Consider the following 9,847-nt stretch of genomic DNA (forward strand, 5'->3'; position numbering starts at 1 on the left):
TAGAGAGCACTAGAGATAACTTGTGTGGCAGGGCCACGGTAATTTAATGGGAACAGATGTTTCCCCCGCTAGAGTGACAGCACATCCTTCTCCTGCTCTCTCCCTGACGGTGGTACCAAGACACATTACAGATGATCCTGGTGCCTGCGGTCATCATTACCAAACCAGGCCCAGGTTTGGGCCAGGGCCCTGGTCGTCCTGGAGACGAGAGACAGCTGCCACGGGCAGAAGAACTATACAGGACAAAAGAGTAAAAAGGTCTGTGGTGTCCTCCGCGGAGCATATGCAGGTGAGGACAAATGTCAGAGGATAGTGAGTAGGGGCGCAACAGTTTTTTAAAAAATAGTGAAAATAGCAGATCTACAAGCTTATGCGATGCGGTGAGCTTGTAGAATGGCTATTTTTGCCATTGTACTATTGTACAATTATGGTTAATCAGACTAATCGATTTAGTTGATAACAAATACATTTGAATTTGTTTACAGTATATGCATTTAAAATATACACCGTATATTAAGAATTATTCAATATTATTACATTTATCGATTGAATAATGGTGATAATAGTTAGAAAGTGAAAGAAAGATGAACAAAAGAGAGAGAGGTGCATGCTTGTAAATATCAGATTGTGTGCACGTAAGCAGGCATGAGGCAGCCTGACCTGCAGTCATGCACTCCGCCAGGGCTGCTGTGCATAGTCTCACAGTGTCCAGAGATCAGTTTGGCAGTGGGATGCATGGTTATTATAGAAATAATTAAAAACATTTTAGTGAACTGAAAAAAAGGGTTTACAAGAAAATTATAACTAACTGAAACTGTTTTGTGTATTTACAAAACTAAAACTAACTAAAATCATAGAGAAAATGTCTGTGGTTTTAGTCTGTCAAAAGTGGCAGAATCTGGTATTGCAAGTTTGGGCTCGACCCACAGGCTTGCGCACAGAGGTAGATCATGACGCATAAGGACACTACTGCGCATGCGAATGTGCCCATTATGTCATCAAACCAGAGTACCCAATGGGCAGGGGTTGACACTAAGGTCTCAGAGGTACTTGCCTGTCGGGCAAGTACAGATCATGTTCTACTTGGCCAAAGGTCATGCCCACTTGCCCGAAAAGTAAATCATCCATTATAAAATGATAGGTAAAATTTGATCATCATCATCCTATCATCCTATAATTCTACAAAGCTATGTAGCTCTGTGTAGCTTTTGCACACAACCATTGACCATTACCATGTGCACGGAACACAGAAGTTTTTCGCGTTGCCCAAATGTGAAACAAGCGTGGGTACTCATATCCCCCGACGGGTATGGTCTAGTTTAACACAATTTTTTTATTCTGGGGCTGTGCGATAAAAGAAATTCATACCTCAATATGTATGCAAAATATCTATAGATATGAATATGACTATGGGTTCACACTTGTTATTTTATATTTCTAAGTGTAGTAACACTGAAAGCAGCACATTATAGGTCAAGTTTGTTCTTATTTTACATTGCACAGACCAGAAGACACTTACTTTCCCATAACTTGACAAAGTACTCTTATTTTGAAGTCCACCGACTGGAAGTCAAGGGTTTACGTTCGTCTTGACACGTGCTAAACTTTGACCGTTCAATAAACAAACGTCAGTAGGTCCTGGCCATAGAGTTAAAAATAATAGAGAGGGCACCCGAATTCTCTTCCCATCCACTTGCATTGAGTTGCTCACCCAGCGCATGGGCCTAATTGAACCCTTCTTCCGGGTTGGAAATTTGGTGGGCGAGGCCTATTTGGGGCTCCAAACGCGTCACTTCTGTGACGCGTTTTGCGTCACAGTGACGCGTTTTGCGTCACAGAAGCGCGCAGCCCCGTGCGCAAGCGCGCAGCCCCGTGCGCAAGCGCGCAGCCCCGTGCGCAAGCTCGTGCGCATGCTCGTGAGTCGAGCCCATTGGTCGAAACCGTTTTCGCTCGTTCATGTAACGGTACTAAGCTGCAGTACCATGAATGGCCAGCATGTCCATTTGGCTTCAATGAAACCACTGGGTTCTGGGGGCTTGGTCCTGGCGCTGCTGTTTTGAATCTGACATAAGGAAGGCTTTATAAGCTGCTTGCTGCATTCTTGTATTTTCATACTTTGGACTAAGGGACTAGGGAACCACAGCACAGGTGACAAAAGTCCGCAGGTGGGATTTTTTTTTATTTTTTTCGTGGGTGGGATGCAGGCATGCTCATCTCATGCACACACCCGCCTGAAGAGTTTAGTAGTCGTGACGCTTTTTCTACTTTTTCTAAAGAAGGCTTGAATGAGCTGAAATTGAAACAACGTGAGCTTGTAGATTAGCTGTTTTCTCCGGGGCCCACACAGCCACTGCACGTGTGTGTGTGTGTGTGTGTGTGTGTGTGTGTGTGTGTGTGTGTGTGTGTGTGTGTGTGTGTGTGTGTGTGTGTGTGTGTGTGTGTGTGTGTGTGTGTGTGTGTGTGTGTGTGTGTGTGTGTGTGTGTGTGTGTGGGAGGGAGAGAGAGAGAGAGAGAGTGGGGTGGGGTGGGGGGAAACGGAAAGCTCAACCTGCGCTCTCACCTGCTATAATAAAATGCATTAGCTGGAGAAAGAAAAACAGAGACCTATGTGTAAATGACAATTGTTTTAATGTGTGCAGCATTCTAGGAGCCACTCAAAAAAGTTCCGGAAGCACTATGAAGCCTCTTTAAAATTACGGCACTACAGGTTGCCACGCTAATAATACTTGAGGGAGGACCTGGACAAAACAAATGATAGATATGTTGCATTACCGCTAGATAATAGTAATTAATTGATATACATTTGGTGTTCATTTAAAATAATTTAACAACTTGGGAAGTATTAAGTATTTACACTATAAACTAAATGTATTCTCTTGTTTTTCACAGAGATTTGCACTCTGATTTGTTATATTGGTGTTCTTATTATAACATGAAAATGCAATCCCGTAGGCCATTAATTATTCTTGCCCCCATCCCCCTCATTTAAGAGTCAAATCTCACCCAGGGGTGAATGTATGTGCTTGTGTCCATGTGTTAATGCATGCATGTATTAAACACAGTCTGAATTTTCTCATCACCAGAGATGGCCCCAGTAGGACGGACGCTGATCGACCCAGGCATTGTACAATAATAAATGCATTAACATTCCAACGGAGAACACTGCCTCAAATGCATTTCTATATGCCTTTTCCCCTGTCTCCTTACCACCAAAAGATTAATCCTTCTCTTTTGCTTCCTGAAATTCCCAGTTTAATGCAAAACAAAAACAAAACAAAAAACTAATTGGTTTGTGCAATGCATGTGTAATGCCAGTAATTGCCATCCATCTAATAGGTTTGGGGATATTCCTCCACATTTGTCTGGATATGGCCATATCATTGGGAGATTTCTTCTAAATTCTGACAGCTGTCTAGCAGCTCAGTTTGCAAACAAAAGTGTGTGCGTCCTGGCTGAAAGCCAGGAAGCCTACAGAGAGACATCCTAAGTGACGTCATTTTGGGCACTTTCGCATGAACTTTGATCATTGGTTCAAAGGACAGCCAATGAATGCTATCCCATGCTCTGCGATTGCATTTCCATGCTCTGGACCGGTGGGAGAAGCGTCTGACTGCAGCCGTGTTCCAGCAGACGAGGTTCACACGCTCATTCTGCAGCCAGACCCTATTGCCAGGTGGAGCAGAATTGGTCACCAAATTCGGCACAACCCTCTTGAGTCTTGACACTTAGTTGGGCCATTTCTCAATGCCTGAGAACACATAGGGCTTGCTTTGTGTGAGACACTTGCCAGAAAGACAGAGACAATGGGCCCATTTGTAATCAACATCTTCATGTGTTCTGTGCAAGGTAAGTTTGGTGTCATTGCATTATTGCATTTGAGTTGTTGGGGACTTGACAGGAAGATGAAAAGTTAGCTAGATGGTAGCGTAGCCAATGTGTGCATGTGCTGAACAGACAAAAGATTACAAAAGCATTAATTGGGCCCTAAGCTGTAACATGTAAACACACATGTTGTAGGTGTGTTTAGAATGGTTTAGGGCATACATGGGGAACTGGCGGCCCGGGGGCCACATGCTGCCCCCACCTTCACTTAATATCACTTCACTTATAATGCAACCCGCAGGTTAATATTGGAATACTGATATATTATTGATTTCAGCTGTTACAATTCCAAACATGCAAACATGACCAGCTTTAATTACTTCAGTCTACAGTATATTAGGTAGCTTAACAGATTGAGTGCCAAACACGTAGATCTACAGTACATGTTTTCAAATACACCCGTCGAGTGCCAAACACGTAAATCTACATGTTTTCAAATGTATTATTTTTTTCCCACAAGGGGCGCTCTAGCGCAACTTAGGAATGATCCTAGGTCCCTGTAAAATGGAATGGACGGATGTGACATGAGCCCAAAAAACGTCACTTCCGTCCGCTCCAATGATAGGATTTGGAGAAAAGGGTCCATAGCTCCATACTTTTTTTACAGTGGTGAAAACAAGCCATTTTCGAAATATTATTGTTCCAGTCGTTAGACGGGACCCTCGGCCATCGCCCAGACACCCTTTGTTTACATCTGGGTCCTCGTGGAGGCTTTTGCAGCTCTAAAACGATCTGCGTAAATGGTAAGAAACGCTGGCACTGGATGTACCCTGTTTTAAAAAACCACTGGCACGTGTTAATGACTAGTATTAAAATTCTATTGTCTTTTTTATGTCCAATGTATTTGTATTTAAGTTCATAAAGTTAACATAAGTATAACTAAATGCATTTGAAATTAAATAAAAATGTTACTTTTCAGTTACTTTTTCACCCCCCCCCAAAAAAAGTAGTATTCAGGTAAAAGTGTCCCCAGCCTGCAGTCCTGTGCACTTCCAACAGCACCTACATTATCGGGTAACTAACGTAGGTCGGCATTATCTGGAGAAGGAGGACCACGACGTTTAGAGAGGATTCCAAGTCAGAAGAATGCCTGTGTCTTAGTGATGCCCAATAAGTGTCATCACATTAGTATGTAATTACTTTTGTCACTGTGTTTTGAGAGTGTTTGTATTAACTTTGTATTCTGCTTTTCATCCAAAAACAATAATAACTTTAATCAATAGGTGGCAGTGCAAGACCATGGTTCAAACCTGGTCCATCTTCTGGGATTGTAGTCTAGAGCGCATGTGCTGCTGTTTTTTATATACAAGACTATACGGTTTCACTGCCTCCGTTCTAACATTTTAACCTGTCTTTCAGGTGGGCCGTGGGTAATGCTTCAAAAATCACACAGAAATGTCAGTACTTGTTTATTTAACGTTTAAGGCGGTTACACACCGGCGAATATACGCAAAATTCGGACTCGTTCCGAATTTTTCGCTTCTTCGCTTTTTCGCTCCATGTACGCTTGCATTGACTTTATAAGGTTTTTTTAAAAAGCGTATTATTCGCATGAAAAAATCGCCCCGGTGTGTAAGGACCTTTAGAGTTTACTTTTGGGTCATAAATAAGTGTAAAATGAGTGAAGGAAAAGTTTGTGTTACTGTGTTGTAATTTTGCACGTTAGGTAACAAGATCGTCTATTCTTGTCGTGTTCCATTGTTTGTCACGTTAACCTCTAGCATCTTCATCAATGATGTCTTGGCTTAGCCGCAAGCAACTTTTAGATGCTATTTTTGCTATCTGGCATCTACAGTTGCGATACCAACCCTTGACAGCCCATTCATCCAAACAGAAAAGTCATATCTGATTCTATTAGACAACGTTAAACTCACCAACAAGTACGCAATCTGATTTGTTTAAAATCTTGTTTCTTTTCTCTCTTTCTTTTTTTCCTTTTAGGATTATTCTTTATTTAAATATGAGAGTTTAGAGAGACAGGAAACCTTGGGCAGAGAGAGGAGACACACGAGAGACACAACAGGAGTAAGAATGGATACAAACTCGGGTCCTCCCGACTCACAGGGAGCAGATGGTCAGTGCAGTGACTGGCTGAGCCACCAGGCACCCCAGTTTCAATTATAAAAGGCCATGCAGCGCAATGTTGGCTACAGTACAGTAGCACATAATTATATTATTTTTGTGAGAATATCACTGCACTCATAATTTGCCCTGATGATGATCTATACAGACTGAAAGCTTGGCCTTTGAAATAAAGACACATAGTGTGTAGAACAAAGGATGCTCATGTCGATCGGACGGTTGGTCGGTCGGTCTGTCCGGGACCAAACAACACATCTCAAAAACGACTGTCTGAATTACCATGGAATATTCTGTCTTTACCTCGTGATCCCTAACGTCTCTGTTCTGGGCAAGTCATAATAGGCAAACATTTGGCAAAAGTAGCCAAATACGGTATTCTGCAAAAATAGGCAAACATTCCGATCTACAAGCTCAGAATGTACAGCTTTGCAAAGCATTGTGAGCTTGTAGTCAGCTATTTTTGCTATTTGCGCAACAGCAAAGGATATAGAGTTTAAGTTTGATGACCCCATTGCATTTCCTATAGTGCCAACCTGTACAGTAGAACAGTAGGGACTTTTATAATTCGCCAGAATGTCATCTAAATGGTGGCTGTGAACAGGCTACACTGATTGGAATTCACTCTAAATAATTTATGTCTCCTCCAGTAAAGCACTACTTGTTTAGAACAAAGACAGCATTTCTATATCATGCTTCCTAGTTGGAAAAGCCAAATCGCTGCCAAATCAAACATCCACTCAATATTTGAGTTCCTTGTTTTGATGTTGCTGCCAGTTCATTGTGTAGTGATCTCTTGTGGCGATTGCACAGTGCACACTCAAGCAGAACCACAGAAAGGTAATCCATTCAAGTAAACAATGATTTTGGCCAGCACCCACTGACTGTCCCCAAAGCCGAAATGCATTATAATGCATGTCTGCAACAGAGGGACTTACTGGCATATTAATAATGACATATTGTTCCGTGTCTGGTATTGCATGTATCTTTGAATCCTCAGTCTTAATTTTAATACATCTGAGCTTACTACAGCCTATCACGCCATAGTATGTCACACAGTATTTCAACTTTGACTTCATTCACTCACATGTCTGTCTGAGTTCATGCATTTGATGAATGGAACACATTTCACACTGCAGGATCTCAACTTAAGTACTATGTCAGCATCTAATTGGAAACCTATCAACAGAAGTCTACTGCTTCAAATAATCGTCCTCAAAACAGTTCAGTCCCTTGGCAGGGGACTGTGAGGCGAGCACAATGGGTCCACCATGGCTTCCACAAGCGGCCCCTAGATGTCATGCTGCTCCTAAGACCCCAGGTACTGTACAATAGTTGTCGAGAGATCGTGTTTAGGAGTCTTTAAGAGATTATGAAAGTTTACATTTTGGCCTAAGGGTGGCACCGTGGCACTAGAGGTAAGGCCATGGGGTCACCAAAATCAGTAAAATCAGTAAATCATCCTCTGGGAACCATTAATGCCAATGCGCCTGTTATATTTTGAGATATCTTGTGTGCAAGCGGGAATTTTGGCCTAAGGGTGGTCTGAATCTTGCTGATCCGCCCTAAGTGAAATCACTGATGCACATCCAACTCAATTAAGCTTCTCCTGTATGGAGCAAAAAAGAACTCTCATGCAGTAGACTATGTAAAATCACATTATCTGTGCATTTACCATGATATGTTGCAAGTGAGTTTAGATCAGTGGTTCGAAGTGGGGTCCAGGGAGTCCCCAGAAAAATGTGTTAATAAAGCATCTAAAGCATTTTAACCACCTTAAACCTATTTTATACTAATGTATACCGATCTTCAATCTCACAACGTGAACCCGGAACCTAATTGGATCAGGGATATTTGTTCAGAAACCCGATTATTTCCGAGATTTTACAGACCCGACCCTGCAGACAGTTCAAAACTAGAAAAGGTGCTCCTCGGAGCACTGCCAGACCCCTAGTGGTTGAAATCTGAATGGCCGGACTTCGCATGACGTGTGTGCAGAGGAAAAGCGGGAGAGACCGACCGACCGACCGACCGACCGACCGACCGACAAAGCCTCCTGTAGGCCGACCCCTTGGGTCTGGCAAAAGCACATATAAAACTACAAAAATAAATATGCGCAGAGGTATTAATTTAATATGCGTGACAAAAGGTTCTTTGTAAATAAATGTGGACTCTATGAAATAATAGCAGACCTATTGACCAATGACCATTTTATGATCAAAGCTTTGCTTTCACCTCGTCAGAGGAATCCATGATTTGCACACCAGTGTTTTCAAATCAGCCTGGCAGCTCGCTTGCCTTGCAGTATGGTGCTGGTGTGCATGCATTGCGCACCACCAACATTTTTGCGCTGCAGTAATCGGATCCTAAACCAGCATAATCACAGCATAAAACACAAGATACACAGCACTCGCTGCTGCACTAACCTGATCCTGGGTCTGTCTAAAACGCACTTAGATAAGTTAAACACCACTAAATTGCGTTTCTCTCCTGATTAGTGCAGCCGCGCACACACACAGAAGGCATACTACGGGTCGCAAGTACCGAGGTAATAGCGCCGATTCCGACCCGGTACCGAGTGATTATGATAAAACACGGATCCGACCTGAGCGAGTCTCGGGTTCTGTCGGTTATTTTCGGAATCGGGGGGCCCGTGAAGAGCTCTAGGGTCTGTGGCCATGTGATATGAAAATGTTTGAGAACCACTCGTTTAGATCATTGGTTTAACAACACAAAAATGTGCCCGAGTGCCTCCCCGCGGAATTGCACACCTCATTTATGGGGCGGTCTTTAAAGCCAGTTTGTGCAACACCTCGTAACAACTTTGTCACTCACAGAGCGACATTTATTATCTCAATAACGAAGTTACAGCCTTGTTTGTTGTCCCTCAGGGACCCTTAAGAATGTTTCTGCTGCCCATCTCAAGGTCATGTGTGGCATGTTGTGAGTCGGATTAGTGGATCTAACAGTAATAGACAGTGCTCCACTCTAATGAATGGCTCTGATGAGGAGGCAGACTGGTCTCCCATTGACAGATCAGTCACTGCCATACCCATTTTCATGGGTTCCCACTTCCCAGATACATCACCAAGGGGAATTTCACGCCTGATTTGCTGATCCATGTGGACTAAATCAGGGGATTTTGTATCTGTGCGCGTGCGCGTGTGCGTGTGTGTGTGTACTCAGTCTCACATGTTCATGTGTATTTGTGTGTGAATCACACTCAATCTATGATCAATCAGTTTGATTTATTGGAGATAAAGGATGAAGCTAAACCTTTGGATATTTATCATTTGAGCGTTTCAGTCTCTTATCAGTATTCATTCTGTCAGTGCTAACATTTCTTATTATTCAGATTCGTTTTATTTGTCATATTCCCTGTGTACTTGCATACATAAAGAAAATGAAATACGGATCCCCATCAGCCACTTTGCAGTATAACATCAAAAACATATCAACAAACATTCAAAGAATTCATACAAATCGAGATCTAAAAAACAAGTAGCATTAAGACAAAACAGGAGCAGAGTGTGTTAACCACTTGAACCGTAGCATCTCTAGTCTGAGGGTAACGCAGCACGTCGTGAGCTTGTAGATCTGCTATTTCCGGCAAAGAGATTTGATGTAGGGGGGAAAAGAGCACCCCAAGTACAAAGCCAATTCCGGTCCGGTTATAGACTATAGAGGGTTTATATAGTGCATTTAAAAGTTAGTAGTAGTATGTAAAGTGCATATATTATTATGGGGTAATTTGACAAATCTAAATGGACCTCAGGCCACAAAGTCATACATATGGTCCATGTAAGGGGCAATGCAAGCGCTATTGATAGAGCTTTCTATATGTATTCCCCAGAAGTACCAGCTGTAGGTGGATGTGCACAGATCT

Source organism: Gymnoscopelus braueri (assembly GCF_963280865.1).
Source record: "Gymnoscopelus braueri genome assembly, chromosome: 14".
Taxonomy (NCBI): domain Eukaryota; kingdom Metazoa; phylum Chordata; class Actinopteri; order Myctophiformes; family Myctophidae; genus Gymnoscopelus; species Gymnoscopelus braueri.